This window comes from Mirounga angustirostris, unplaced genomic scaffold (genome assembly GCF_029215605.1).
Source record: "Mirounga angustirostris isolate CCGP_5_RB_7025 unplaced genomic scaffold, mMirAng1.0.hap1 SCAF_9, whole genome shotgun sequence".
In the NCBI taxonomy this organism is placed as follows: Eukaryota; Metazoa; Chordata; class Mammalia; order Carnivora; family Phocidae; genus Mirounga; species Mirounga angustirostris.
Window position 1 is genome coordinate 50,501,503 of NW_026991717.1, and position 16,390 is coordinate 50,517,892.

Genomic DNA, 16,390 nt, shown 5'->3' on the forward strand with positions numbered 1-16,390 from the left:
TATAGCTGAGAGACTTCCTCTTCTTATCACAATACATCTAACTTGTTTCTTCCAGCAAACTGGAAATAGAATTACTGCCAGTATCCTGGGTCAAACAGTTAATCATTTTCAAACCAATTAACAGATAATATTTATAATTCTAGCACACAAACCATGTAGAGTCAATATATCAAAAAGAACAACAAAAAACTACAAGTACCAAGTAGAGATGTGTGTCCATGTGCACATAAGTAAAATATAATGAAATGTTTTCAGACAAGAATGCTTTTTATCCCAGGGATCTAACTTTGGGCTGGGGAATAAATCTAAGGGAAAATACAAAGCTGGATTAAAATCCACATCTGTAAAGCCATAAGGGAAACCTGGAAGAGCTAAATATAAGTACCCTAAGCTTCCAGCTTCTTTATAATATTTTGCCATGTTATGGAACAAAATCTGTTGGATAGCAGGTAGAAAATGCATCAACACAATTATATGTAGATGAAACATTAGTAATTTTCAATAACAGGATAAATCATAATTAAAAGATGCTTTCAAATAAAAACAAGGTCTTTCACATGAAAAAATGCTCAATATCACTAGCCATCAGGGAAATACAAATCAAAACCATAATGAGATATCACCTTACACCCATTAGAATGGCAAAAATTAACAGAACAGGAAACCACAAATGTTGGCAAGGATGTAGAGAAAGGGGAACCCTCTTACACTGTTGGTGGGAATGCAAGCTAGTACAGTCACTCTGGAAAACAGTAGGGAGGTTCCTCAAGATGCTAAAAATAGAGCTATCCTATGACCCAGCAATTGTACTACTAGGTATTTACCCCAAAGATATAGATGTAGTGAAAAGAAGGGGCACATGCACCCCAGTGTTCATAGCAATGTCCACAATAGCCAAATTGTGGAAGGAGCCAAGATATCCTTCAAAAGACGAATGGATAAAGAACATGTGGTCCATATATACAATGGAATATTATTCAGCCATCAGAAAGGATGAATACTCACCATTTGTACTGACATGGATGGAACTGGAGGGGATCATGCTAAGTGAAGTAAGTCAAGCAGAGAAAGACAATTATCATATAGTTTCACTCATATGTGGAACATAAGCAATAGCCCGGAGGACCATAGGGGAAGGGAGGGAAATCTGAAGGGGGAGATGAACCATGAGTGACTATGGATCCTGGGAAACAAACTGAGGGTTTCAGAGGGAAGGGGGGGTTGGGGGAGGGGGTAACAGGGTGATGGGTATTAAGGAGGGCACGTGTTGTGATGAGCACTGGGTGTTATATGCAACTAATGAATCATTGAACACTACATCAAAAACTAATGATGTACTATACAGTGGCTAACTGGACATAATAAAAAAATAAATTAAATAACATAAAATCAGATCTTTGTGTCTGAGGGAGAAATGCTTGATGTTAAAGGGAGCCATTGATAAAAACAGGAAATAATACATACAGGCAATGTCTTAACTGCTTTTCTTCTATGGAACAACTAATCAAATTCTCTTAGAACACTTTTACCTATAGTGCTTCAAAGGTCAGAAAAGTTAACATAATCCTAAATGTCTTCAAAATGCAGAAAACTGGTACATTTTTTCTTTATAAAAATCTATGATATTTTTACACCTGAATAAGGTGAGTAGTCCAAGTCCTAAGCCTTCAGAAAACATGGTGTAACTGAAGAAGTTCTAAAGAATATTTCACAGTGTTTACAACAATGGGGCAGCTTCTGGGAGTCAAGTGTGAGCTACAGGACAGATGGGAGCTTAAGAAATTTGTCACATGAGTCCTGAGCACAAAGACACTCTTCAATCCTAAAGCCTGAGTCTCCCAGCACTCATAGCTGACACATGTAGAATTGTAAATCAATCTGGACTACTACGTTATCCCAAATTCCTACATAATGCAAAAGGTATCTTATAAATATAAGAAACAAATTTGGGGAGTTAAAAACGAAGAACTACTTCAGTGCTGGGCCCATGAGCAGTGCCCAGAGAAGTGCCCTTCCCCCCAAGGTATCGTGAAGCTAAGGCAGAGACTTCTGGTGGGCACAGTGAGCTTAACCTCTGGAGGTGAACCACCCAAAAGGGAAAGAAGGGTGCAGAGGGAAGGAGCTCAGTGAGGTCACTGCATTCAGTGAAGTCAGGAGCAGAGCAGGGACTGGGAAGGACGGGGAGGGTCATGAAAACAGCCTAGGGCTGCAAGCTGGTTCTGCAGCTCCGACAGCCTATCATTTAACTCTCTGGATGGGATCTCCTCTGCTGGGCAACAAAAAAATGAATGAAGGGGCTGCACCATCTCAGTGGCTAGATTCGTGGCAATTCAATCAGAACTACTGTCAGCAAGAGCGTGTGGAAATGTCGTCCTCTGCACAGTGGTTATGACCCCGTTGGATCGTTCTTACGTCCAGCCCAAAGTGGTCTAATACGCTACTCTTAGACTCATTTATGGTTTCTTAGTGCACACAACTACTGATCGGTGAGAATCAATCACTAGATAAGTATGCTACCAGCACTTTCTGGACACAAATTACAAGACATAGGGTCCATTAAGTCATTTAATGAGGAACACACGAAGTACAATAAGTACCATATTACATTTCTAATGCCTTGAGGTAAACCTTGGATCTGGGACCTCTAGTTTCCATAAAAGTTTTAGACTTTTTATTTAGATTCATATCAATTTGTACCCATAAAAGAAGTTACTAAATTCAATTTATATTGTCCCTCACGAAAAGACCAAACTGTCATCAGCTCCATCAGATTACAAAAGCACCTGCCACTCAGGAGATGAGAGGTACTGAAACTGAGGGCGAACAAAACGGCATTAAACTACAGCAGGCTCCCCGTGCTTGAGTGACATGAACACTGAACTTGGACCCTGATCAAATACCAGGAGCACAGGGCTTTCATGGAAGCTGATGCCTTTCCCTCTCACAGCGTCTCTGAGTGGAATTACTTACAAATAAAAGATGATTTTTATCTCAAAAACTGAACCATTTTCATGCAATTTAATCTTTATTTTCTTTTTATCTCAGGTCAGTTTTCTGTCTTAACACTCGAGGAGCCACCTAATTCACTTGGTCCAGCTGTATCAAATGGATAACGTCACGGTTTATAATCTTTAAATATCAAGATACATGTATTTAGTTTTCTCCCATGGATCCTATCACTTCTTTCACACCGCATCAGTTAAGCGAAAAGCTTTTTTTCTCATGTTTTTGTTCTCCAGTGATATGTAAAGATCAAGCTGGAGTTTCTAATCAGCCCTTAGGGACCAGAGTACCTATACTGAGCTGATGTAACTACAGCCAAAATGGAAGAAACATACATTTTTCATTTGCCTTTACACAAATGTATGATTCCTGCTGGACTTTTAATACACTTAAAATGAGCTTGATTTCCCCTTACTTTTTATAATTATCTGGAATCCCCAAATTGGAAACTCTTATTTAAAAGCTAAGACTTTAATCTTTCCATACGCATTATTCTTAATCAACATACACTGAAGACCTAGGGTGTATTTTTGAAAATAAATTATTTTCTTAAGAACAAGTCCAGTTCTATTAGGAACTTAGGTCGATTACCCAAATAGCCTGTTAGCTGCTCTCCTTGCTTCTAGGTTCATCCCTCCAATCAATTCTCTATTCTGTAGCCAGACCCATCTTTATAAAACACAAATCTGACATGCCACGTTTCTACTTAATATTCGTAAAAGCACTACATTTCCTTCAGAATAAATCCAAACTCCTTAACTTAGCTTAGAAAGCATCTGCTTTCCTCTTCAGTCTTAGTTGATTTCACCACTACTGCTTTCACAATTATTAGTATTAAAAGATTTGTGATTAAGCCACATGACCAGCTCGGCACTGTGGCTCCTCAGAGTTGTTCCAGGCTTCGGTTCTGGGAGGGATCAAACCCCCTCATAAACCTCTGAGGTTTTGCATATGTGGGGCCCTCCTTCATTTGGCAATGATCTCTCTTGCTTTTGTCCCTCACCAGACCTGTCCTTGTCCTTCTTTCTCTAATACACCCTGCTTGACTCTTACTTATTCTTTATATTCTTTCTTACTCTTTATATGTCTTCTTCAAAGTCACTGCTTCCTAAAACACTCCCTTGACTCCCCTCTTACCCCTGCAGGGCACTATTTGAGCTTCCTTTGTGTTCACAAAACACCCCATCTTTTCTTTCTCAGAGCACTTTCCACACTGTATCGCAATTACACTTTACTTTGAGTTCTGAGGTAGATTAGTGATTCTCAAACCTGAGTATGCAACAGAATCACCTGCAGATTAAAATACAGATTGCTAGACCCCACCCTCAGAGCTTCTGATTCAGTAGCTCCTTCCGGTGTGTGTGGGTGGGGGAGGGCTCTGGGGATGCACATTTCTAAATTCCCAGGTAATGTTGATACTACAGGTCTATGACTATACTTCGTTAACTGTGCAGTAGAAAATAAATTTTGAGGGGCGCCTGGGTGGCTCTGTACGTTAAGTGTCTGACTTTTGATTTCAGCTCAGGTCAGAATCTCAGGGTTGTGAGATTGAGTCTCATGTCTTAAAATTCTCTCTCCCTCTTCCCCTCCACCCCCCGCACGCTCTCCCCTCTCTCAATCAAATCAAGAAAGAGGAAGGAAGGAAGGAAGGAAGGAAGGAAGGAAGGAAGGAAGGAAGGAAGGAAGGAAGGAAGAAAGAAAGAAAGAAAAGCTTTGAAAGCAAGGCTTTGAGTTATTTATCTTAGCATAAGTAGTGTCTATTCTAATGCTTTATACACAAGTTTTTATTGCATGGATTCAAAATTTAGAGAGGGCTCAAATCACCTTACAATTAGAGATAAGGGTAAAGTAAGAAAAAATTTATCTTTGGGGCTTCCCTAGCTCAACATTCACCAGAGTTCCTAGTATTTCAACATTTACCACTACGGTTTCACATGGTCAAATTTTCAATATCTAAATTGATTATGAGAATAACCTAGAATGCATGTTAATTAAATACAGAATCCCTTTGATTTTTTTAACTAAAAGAGATATCTTTGAGCAAAACCATAATCAGCATAGTCAAGCCTACATGGCTTTTGATAATAGCTGAGAAAAGACTAAAATTTTTAAAAGACAAAATGTGTTTTTTAAGCAAGGGCTGTTCTAAGAATAAGGGTAGTTTATATGGAAAAATCACAGAACAGTTTACTGAAAGGATTAAAGTATGTGTTTGTGTTTGTTTGTATTCCTCCCCCTATCCAACTCCCACCCAGATTTCTGTTACTCCCTAAGTCATTTTCTCCCAGAAAGTTTACATCTGCAGGGTGGCTCAGTCCATTAAGCATCTGCCCTTGGCTCAGGTCATGATCCCAGGGTCCTGGGATTGAGCCCCCTGGGACTTCCTGCTCAGCAGGGAGTCTGTTTCTGCCCCTACCCCTACCCCTCTCTCTCACCCTCTCCCCTGGCTCATGCTCTCTCCTGCTCTCTCTAAATAAATAAATAAAATATTTTTTTAAAAGTTACATCTGCTAATTTATCTATTTTTAACATAACTTTGGAGGTTTCAAATTTTTTAAAGCCATATGAACTTGATGAAACCTCTTTTCCTTTGTCTTTTAAACTATTTAGTGTAAAAAAGCTATGAAGAATTATGTAATAATTAAAAATTAGTTAACATTAGGGTTTTGGGTGGGTTTTTTTTTTCTTTTCTTTTTAGAGTATCATACTGAGGTTAACATGAAACTGCAAATAATTTTATTTCTAAAGCTGAGTTTAACAACTCTTTTCATATTCACTATTTCACAAAAACAATTTACAGAAAGACCTGTTAGACACTATAAGAAAACAAGTTGTTTTTTTTGTTTTTTGTTTTTTTTACAGTACTCCAGGCTGTATTTTAGAAAGAAATGGAATACAAAGCAAAACATTATTAATAGGTTGATTTGATTCTGTGTTATAATTTATACTTAGTTTTTATTTCCAAGTTGCTGTAAAATATTACTTTAAAACAATGCTTCCATGAAACCTAACATCAAAACAAATTCCAGTGAGACACAAGTTTATGAAGAAACTATAAAAATTCTAGATAAAAACACCGGCTCGGATTTTTAAAGTAACCTCAAAGTAGAGAAGGTATTTCTCAATATGACATAAATATGATACAAACTGAAACAACTGACAATGTAATTTTTAAAAAGCACATACAGAAAAAAACTGCTATAAACAAAATCAAAAAAGATGATAGGACAAAAATTATGTTTGCAACCCTTATGAGGATAAAGATCCAATTTCCTTAAGATAGAATAGATATCCTACAGATCAAAATTCCACAAACCAATAAAAGAAATGAACAAAACTTTGATCAGGGAGTGAACTGGTTTTTTAACATACAAAAAGTGTTTAAACTCATCACTAATAAGAGAAATTTAAATGGAAACTCTTTAGTAATAATTTTTTATATTTATCAAATCAAGAAAGGAAGGAAAAAAACAACTTTAGTAGAACAGTGTTCTGTTCATTACTGAGATGTGGTGGGAAAAGGTACTTTTATATATTGCTAGGGAAAGTGAAAATTAATAAAACCTCTTTGGAGGATAATCTTCCAGTATCTATTAAAATTACAAATCTGTATGTCTCTTGTTCTGTCAATTACACCTCTTGAACTTTTAGCCAACAGATATACCTTCACAAATTACAAAATGGTATGTGTAAGCTTCTTTTCCAGCATTGTTTGTAATAATATAACATTAGAAAAAAACCCTAAATTTCCATCACTGGGGCAGATTAAATAAATTATGAAATATCCATTCAGTGCAATTCTGTGCAAACATAAAAAATGTATTTTATGCATTGATATAAAGCCATCTCAAAGATAATACTGTTCAGTGAAACAAAGTACAGAATAGTATAGCATGCTAATATGTGTGTAAAAAAGTGGATGATGTGTATATATATATGTGTGTGTGTGTGTGTGTATGCGTGTACCTGTATATATATACATTGATAACTATATGTTTATCTGGAAAGCATACATGCTTGTATGTGAATATAGTATCCTTGAAAGGATACATAACAAAGTGATAATATTGTTTACTTCTAGGGAGGTGAAGTGGAGAACTGAGTACTTGGGGACAGGGTAAGCAAGAGAATTTTTCTATATACTTTTTTAAAGATACCTTTTCAATTATGTAGCCAATGAATGTATTATTGCCAAATAAAAATAAATACGATTTGGATGAAAAGCAAAATGAAATCAGAAAGCAACATCAATTCAGAGATAACCAAACATGATTCCTTGGTTGCATGATGGTGAAAATAATTTTGTAAAGATTTATTTATTTTTAGAGAGAGATAGAGAGGTGGGTGGAGAGGCAGAGGAAGATGGAGAAAGAGAATCTCAATCAGACTCCCTGCTGAGTGTGGAGTCCCACCCGGGGCTGAATCCCAAGACCCTGAGATCATGATCTGAGCCAAAACCAGGACTCAGACGCTTAACCGACTGAGCCACCGAGGTGCCCCTAAAATAATTTCAATTGTTGCCTTTGATACCTGAGTAACAATTTCCATATATTTTTTATTCTAGGTTACAACTTACACAGAATTTTTGGTTATTGAACTTTTAGTTATTTTCCCTGAATAACAGCAGAGTTGGGATTTTCCTTGGGTTGAGAATACTTCTTTGACTTGTGTAACTTTGATCCTATAACCAGCTCTGAGAGAAACCTACATCAGCAGCTATGCCACCAAAAGAAGGAAAAGACAGTGAAGTACATTTCCAGCAATAGCAATTCTGATGGGGTTTCAATGCCACGTTTAATTGCAGAGCATATTCCAGTGTTTGCAAATACCTGGAAGATGCTTTGTGAGCAGAGAGAGCGAAACAGTATATACATTTCAGATTAAGCCTAGTGGGTCCAAAAAACTGTGTATTTTGTGTATTATAATCTCTTCCTACCTTATTGGGCTAACAGTCAGTATTACTGTAAGAACCAAAATAATGTGTTTTAGTGCATGGTCCTATAGCACAAACTCTGTCCCATCAGTGAATTTAGCACTAGACAAGCCAAATGTTAAAGAAAAGGAGGATCTTCTGAATATCTAGAAGTTGATTCACAAATATGAATTCAATTTTCACAGCAATCCTATGAGGTAATTCTTGTTACCCCCTTTTATCAAATGAAGAAATTGAGGTTTACAGAAAGTAATAATTTGCCCAAGACTCAACTCAACATCTTTCTAGTTGATTGGTGGTACTGGTGGGTCAGTGTTTGGGGGGGTGGGATCTATTTGAATTCAGGTGCATCTGACTTTAAAACTTAATATTTTCTTAAGACATGTCCACTGCTTGCCAAAATGGAACATATTTCTTTGTTGACATGAAGCAGGCAGGACTAATTCTTTAGAACTTATGAGGGCTGTTTCCAGAAATCAAAAAAAAAAAAGATCTAACTCCTTCACCCTGGCCCAGATACCACCCCTGTTTTCCAATAGGTTGATGTCCTCCCAGGATTTTTATGAGACTGCCTTCTGTTTGAAGTGCTGGACTGAATCACTTAAGTGTAGCTAGGAAAACAACCAAGAACAGAGCCCTGGGAACTCTAACATTTAAAGGTCTGGTAGAGGAGAGGGGTTGACAAAAAAGCCCAAAAGGGAGCAGCCAGCAGGGTTGGAGAACACCAAATAAAGATGGCAAACACTTAGAAAATAAAGTTGTTTTAGGAAAGAGGAAATGGTCAACGGTTACAAATGCTACTGAGAGGTTGAGTAAAATGAGGCCAGATAACTGATCATTGGTTTAGGCAAAATCTAAGAAACTCATGATCTAGTTAAGATAGTTACATAAAGGTGGGTAACTGAAGCACAACTGAGGTTAGATTTACTTTACCTCTTTTGCTGAGATAATTGCCCAGTAATTTTGGAATGCCTACTGTGTTTGAATGCTATATCACATATGAAGAATTCATTGGTGAGCAAGAGAGACAAAATTTCTATTCTAATGGGTTTACAATTTGTTCTACTATATTGTCTCCTCTATGATCTCAATTATTTTTATGATTTTACTAATGATTCAGTGATATCACTAACATCTACTTAATTTTCTATAAAATATGAATATTAAGACTTCTGTAAATTCTGGGAAGCTGGAAAGAGGAGCCTAAGCCATGAAATATAATACAGACTATTAGGCAAGTATAGCCTTTAAGCAGATTTCTTACATACTATATAGCTCTTTCACATTTTATCTAGATACTTCTCAAAAAAGAAAAAAATATATATATTTAGAAAACAGGAGTGACTCAGGGAAGATGGCAAAGTAGGAGCATCCTAAGCTCACTTTGACCCAAACACACAAGGTAACAGCTACATTTATGCCACTAACTCTGAAAATGACCTGAAGACAGGCAGAACAGATGTTCTACAGCTACTAACAGTGAGAAAACTACACTGAAAGAAGAGGGGCAGAGATTCAGTTGGGAACCAAACCTCAGCATGACTAATCACAAATGGGAGAAACACCATAAGCAAGGAGAAGTAAGGGGATCAGACCACAAATAGGCACCCCTGGTACTGGGAACCCACACTGAGAAGATGAGTCCACATTACTTCTACCATTGAAAACCAGTGGGAAGTTAACTAAAGGAGCTTTTAAAATTGGGGGATTGTGCTATAGGGCACCACAGAACCTTTTCTACACAAGGCCACTACTTTCAAGACCAGGAGATGTAGCTGTCATAACCTAATACATAGAAACACAGAGTGTTAGACAAAAGAAGAGACAGAGAAATATGTCCTGAATGAAACAAGACAAAATCACAGTAAAGAGCTAAACAAAACCGAAATAAGCAATATGCCTGAAAAGAATTGAAAGTAATTGTCATAAAGATACTCACTGGACTTGAGAAAACAATGAATGAACTCTTGGAGAAATTCAAAGAAGAGATTGAAAATAAAGAACTAATCAGAGCTGAAGAATTCAACAGCTAAAATAAAACATACTTTAGAGGGAATCAACAGATTAGAAGATACAGAAGAAAGAATCAGTGATCTGGAAGACAGAGCAATGGAAAGCAACCAAGCTGAAGAGTGAATAATAAAAATAATAATAAATGAGAATAGGTTAAGGGGACTCAGTGACATCATCAAGTGCAATAATATTGCATTATAGGGATCCTAGAAGGAGAAGAGAGAGAGAGAAGGGGGCAGAAAACTTATTTGAAGAAATAATAGCTGAAAACTTCCCTAATCAGTGAAAGGAAACAGACATCTAGGTCCAGAAAGCACAGAGAGATTCTAGGAGATCCTTGCCAAGACATATAAGAATTAAAGTAGCAAAATGTAATGATAGAGAATTTTAAAAGCAGCAAGTAAAAAATAGTACCACACAAGGGAAAGCCCATAAGATGATCAGCTCATTTTTTCAGAATAAATTCTACAGGCCCAAGGAGAATGGCATGATATTTTCAAAGTGTTGAAAGGAAAAAATATACAATCTAGAATACCCAGCAATGTTATTACTCAGAAGAGATGAAGAGTTTCCCAGAAAAATAAAAGTTAAAGGAGTTCTTTACTGCTAAACTAGCTTTACAAGAAATGTTAAAGGGAATTACTTAAGAGGGGAAAAAAGGGACATAACTAGAAATAAAATTATGAAAAAGAAATTACACAGGTAAAATCAAACCTATAATAAAAGTAGTAGATTAATCGCTTATAAAGCTAGTACAGGGGCACCTGAGTGGCTCAGTGAGTTAATCATCCAACTCTTGATTTTGGCTCAGGTCATGATCTCAGGTTTGTGAGATCGAGCCTGGCATCAGCTCCACATTCAGCAGAGAGTCTGCTTGAGAATCTTTCTCCCTCTTCCTTGGCCCCTCTCCCCATTTGGGCACACTCTCTCTCTCTCTCTCTTTCAAATAAATGAAAAAATCTTAAAAATAAAATATAATAAAGCCAGTATGGAGGTTAAAACACAAAACTAGTAAAATCAATTATATCAACAAAAATTAGTCAAGGAATAAACAAAATATGTAAAGTATGACATCATATATATAAAACATAGAGGGGGAGTAAAAATATAGTACTTTCAGAATGTGTTAGAATTTAAGCAACCATCAACTTAATAGAGACTGCTATACACATAAGATGCTATATATGAACCTAATGGTAACCACAAATGAAAAACCTATGATAGATACAAAGAAAAAAAAAGAGAGAGAGAGTAATCCAAGCATATTACTAAAAAAAAGGCATCAAATCTTAAGGGAAGACAGCAAGAGAAGAAGAAAGGAATAGGGAAGAACAACAAAAACAATCAGAAAACAAATGACAAAGTACTTATCTGTCAATAATTGCTTTAAATATAAATGGACTAAACGCTTCAATCAAAAAACAAAGAATGACTGAAAGGATTTAAAAAAAAAAAAAAGACCTATTTATATTCTGCCTACAACACACTGACCTCAGACCCAAGGCATATAAGGACTGAAAGTGATTTTAAAAAAGATATACCCTGAACATGGAAATGGGGGAAAAAATAAGAAAGAAAAAGCCTGGGGTTATAAACTTGTATCAGACAAAATAGACTTTAAAACAAAGACTATATAGCAAGAGACAAAGGAGGGCATAACATAATGATAAAGGGAACAATCCAACAAGAGGATATAACAATTGTAAATATCTATGCACCCAACAGAGCACCTAAACAAGGCAATATTAAAGGGAGAAATTGAAAGTAATACAATAGCAGTAGGGGACCTTAACACCCAATTTATATCAATAGATAGATCATCCAGACAGGAAATCAACAAGGAAACAGTGACTTTGTGTGACCTATTAGACAAGATAGAACTAACAGATATATACTAAACATTCCATTAGAAAATAGAATACACATTCTTTTCAAGTGCACATGGAACATTCCCCACTATAGCTGCAAAAAAAGTCTCAAAGTTAATAAGATTGACATCATAACAAGAATCTTTTCTAACTACCACAGTATGAAACGAGAAATAAATTTTAAGAAAAGCTAGAAAAAACACCGACCCAAGGAGGCTAAACAACATGCTACTAAACAACCAATGGGTAAACCAAGAAACCAAAGAATAAATAAAAAAATACATGGGGACAAAGGAAAATGGAAACATATTAGTCCAAATCTTTGGGATGAAGCAAAAATAGTTCGAAGAGAGCACTTCATAGCAATCTAGGCCTGCCTCAAGAAGCAAGAAAAATCTTAAACAACCTCACCTTACACCTAAAGGAGCTAGAAGAAGAAAGGCAAACAAAATCCAAACCCTAGGAGGATGGAAATAACAAGATTAGAGCAGAAGTAAATGAAATAGACACTAAAAAACAATAGGACAGATCAATGCAACCAGGAGCAGTTTCTTAGAAAAGATCAACAAAATTGGTAAATCTTTAGCCATACTTAAAAAAAAAAGAGAGAGAGCTCAAATAAACAAAATCAGAAATGAAAGAGGAGAAATAAAACCAAAGTTATAGAAATACAAAGGATTATAAGAGAATATTATGAAAATTTATATGCCAACAAATTGAACAAACTAGAAGAAAAAGACAAATTCCCAGAAACATAAAATCTACCAAAACTGAATAAGGGAGAAATAGAAATTTGAACAAATTACAAGCAATGATATTGAGTCAGTCATCAAAAATTCCCAACAAATAAAAGTTCAGGACCAGATGGCTTCACAGGAGAATTCTACCAAACATTTAAAGAACAGTTAATACTAACTCTTCTCAAATTATTCCAAAACCAGAAGAGGAAGGAAATCTTCCAAATTCATTCTATGAGGCCCACATTACCCTGATACCAAAACCAGATAAAGAAACTGCAAAAAAAGAGAACTACAGACTAATATCTCTGATGAACACAGATGCAAAACTCTTCAACAAAATATTAGCAAATTGAATCCAACAATACATTAAAAAATCATTCACCACGATCAAATGGAATTTATTCCCAGGATGCAAAAGTGGTTCAATATTTGTAAATCAATCTGATACATCACATCAATAAGAGAAAGGATAAAACCATATGATCATTTCAATAGATACAAAGTATGTGACAAAATACAACATCCATTTGTGATAAAACCCTTAACAAAGTAGCTTTAGAGGGGATATACCTCAACACAATAAAGACCACATGTGAAAAACCCACAGCTAACATCATACTTAATGGTAAAAAACTGAAAGCTTTCCCCCTAAGATCAAGAACAAGAAAGGTGTCCACTCATACAACTTTTATTCAACATAGTACTGGAAGTCCTAGCCACAGCAATCAGACTATAAAAAGGAATAAAAGGCAACCAAATTGGTAAGGAAGAAGGGAAACTTTCACTAATAGCAGATGACATAGTATATATAGAAAACCCTAGAGATGCCACCAAAAAGTACTAGAATTGATAAATGAATTCATTAAGGTCACAGAATACAAAATCAATGTACAGAAGTCCATTGCATTTCTATACACTAATGATGAAACAACAGAAAGAGAAATTAAGAAAGCAATCCTATTTACAATTACACCAAAAATAATAAAATACCAAGGAATATACTTAACCAAGAGTGAAAGAACTGTACTCTGAACATTCTAAAACATTGATGAAAGAAATTGAAGATGATACAAATAAATGGAAAGATATTCTATGTTCATGTATTGGAAGAACAAATATTGTTAAAATGACCACACTACCTAGAGCAAACTACAGATTTAATGCAATCCTTATAAAAATACCAACAGCATTTTTCACAGAACTAGAATAAATAATCCTCAAATTTGTATGGAACCACAAAAGACCCTGAATAGTTAAAACAATCTTGAAACAGAAAAAAACAAAGCTGGAGGCATAATTCCAGATTTCAAGTTATATTACAAAGCTGTAGTAATCAGAACAGTATGGTACTGACACAAAAATAGATAAAAAGATCAATAGAACATGATAAAAAGCCTAGTAACAAACCCATGATTATGTGGTCAATAAATCTTTAACAAAGCAGGAAAGAATATCCAATGGGAAAGGGACAGTCTCTTGAACAAATGGTATTGAGGAAACTGGACACCTACATGCAAAAGAATGAAAGTGGACTACTTTCTTACACCACACACAAAAATAAACTCCATATGGATTAAAGACCTAAATATGAGACTTGAAATTATAAAAATCCTAGAAGAGAGCACAGGCAGTAATTTCTCTGACATCAGCAGTAGCAACACTTTTCTAGATATGTCTCCTGAGGTAAAGGAAATAAAAGCAATAAATAAATAAATAAATTATTGGGACTGTATCAAAAATAAAGGCTTCTGCACAGCAAAGGAAACCATCAATAAAACTAAAAGACAACCTACTGAATGGGAGAAGATATTTGCAGATGACATATCTGATAAAGGGTTATTATCCAAAATATATAAAGAATTAATACAACTCCACACCAAAAACCCCCCAAATAATCCAATTAAAAAGGACAGAAGACATGAACAGATGTTTGTCCAAAGAAGACATACGGATGGTCAACAGACACATGAAAGGTAAATTCCTAGAATCATATAACTTCCCAAAACCGAATCAGGAAGAAATAGAAAATTTAAACAGACCAGCAATGAAATTCAATAAGTAATCAAAAAACTCCCAAAAACCAAAGTTCAGTATCACATGGCTTCACAGATTTATATCAAACATCTAAAGAGGAGTTAATATTATTTCTTCTTAAATTACTCTTCTCAAACTATTCCAAAAATAGAAGGAAAACGTCCAAATTCATGAGGCCAGCATTACCCTGATACTAAAACCAAACAAAGACACTACAAAAAAAGAAAAAGAAAACCACAGTCCAATTTCTCTGATGAACATAGATGCAAAAATCCTCAATACCATATGAGCAAATGAAATCCAACAATATATTTAAAAAATCATTCTCCAAAATCAAGTGGGATTTATTCCAGGGATGCAAAGGTGGTTCAATATTTGCAAATCAATGTGATACATCACATTAACAAGACAAAAAATTTTTAAAAAGGTATAATCATCTCAATAGATGCAGGAAAAGCATTTGAGAAGATATAATAATCATTCATGAAAAAACTTTCAACAAAGTAGATTCAGGAGTAACATATATCAAGATAATAAAGGGCATATATGAAAAACCCACAGCCAGTATCATACTCAATAGTGAAAAAAATGAAAGCTTTTCCTCTAAAAGCAGGAATAAGACAAGCATGTCCACTCTTACCACTTTTATTCAACACAGTACTGGAAGTCCTAGCTGCAGCAATCAGACAAGAGAAAGAAATGAAAGGCATCAAAATTGGTAGTGAAGATAAAATTTTCATTATTTTCAGATGATGTGATACTATATACAGAAAGCCCTAAAGACTCCACCAAAAACTATTAGAAATGGTAAATGAATTCAGTAGAGTTTCAGGATACAAAATTAGTATACAGAAATCTGCTGCATTTCTATACACTAATAATAAAGTAGCAAAAATAGAAATTAAGAAAACAATCTCATTTACAATTGTCCCCAAAAAATAAAATACTAGGGATAAATTTAACCATGGAAGTGAAAGACCTGTACTCTATAAAGCATAAGACAGTGAAAGAAATTGAAGATGACACAAATTTAAAGATAGTCCATGTTCATGGATTGGGAGAATATTGTTAAAATTTCCATAATCAAAGCAATCTTTAAATTCAATGCAATCCCTATCTAAATACCAACAACATTTTTCACAGAACTAAAACAAATAATACTAAGATTTGTGTAGAACCACAAAAGACCTGAAATAGTAAAGCATCTTGAGAATGAAGAATAAAGCTGGAAGCATCACAATTCCAGAGTTCAGGATATACAATAAAGTGATAGTAATTAACATAATATAGACTTGACACAAACACAGACACATAGATCAATGGAACTGGATAGAGAGCCCCAAAGTAAACACACACCTTTACAGTCAATTAATTTATGAAAAAGGAGGCAAGAATACACAATGGGAAAAAGACAGTCTCTTCAGTAAATGGTGATGAAAAAACTGGAGAGTTACATGCAAAAAAATGAAACTGAACCACTTTCTTACACTGTTCACAAAAATAAACTCAAAACGGATTAAAGACCTAAATGTGAGATGTGAAACCATAAAACTCCTCAGAGAAAACATAGGTAGTAATCTCATGAACATCAGCCTTAGCAACATATTTATGGATATGTCTCCTGAGGGAAACAAACGCAAAAAATAAACTATTGAGACTACACCAAAATAAAAAGCTTTTGCACAATGAAGGAAACGATCTATAAAACAAAAAGTTGACCTATTGAATAGGAGAAGATATTTGCAAATGATATATCTGATAAGGGATTAATATCCAAAATATATGAAGAACTTATAAAC

At 35.2% G+C, this 16,390-nt stretch overlaps 1 protein-coding gene across 2 annotated transcripts in view; it reads right to left on the reverse strand.

Moving 5' to 3' along the window:
- The window catches only part of UNC13C (unc-13 homolog C), a 564,880-nt gene that overhangs the window by 238,824 nt on the left and 309,666 nt on the right, over positions 1 to 16,390 (reverse strand). The window lies entirely within an intron of this gene.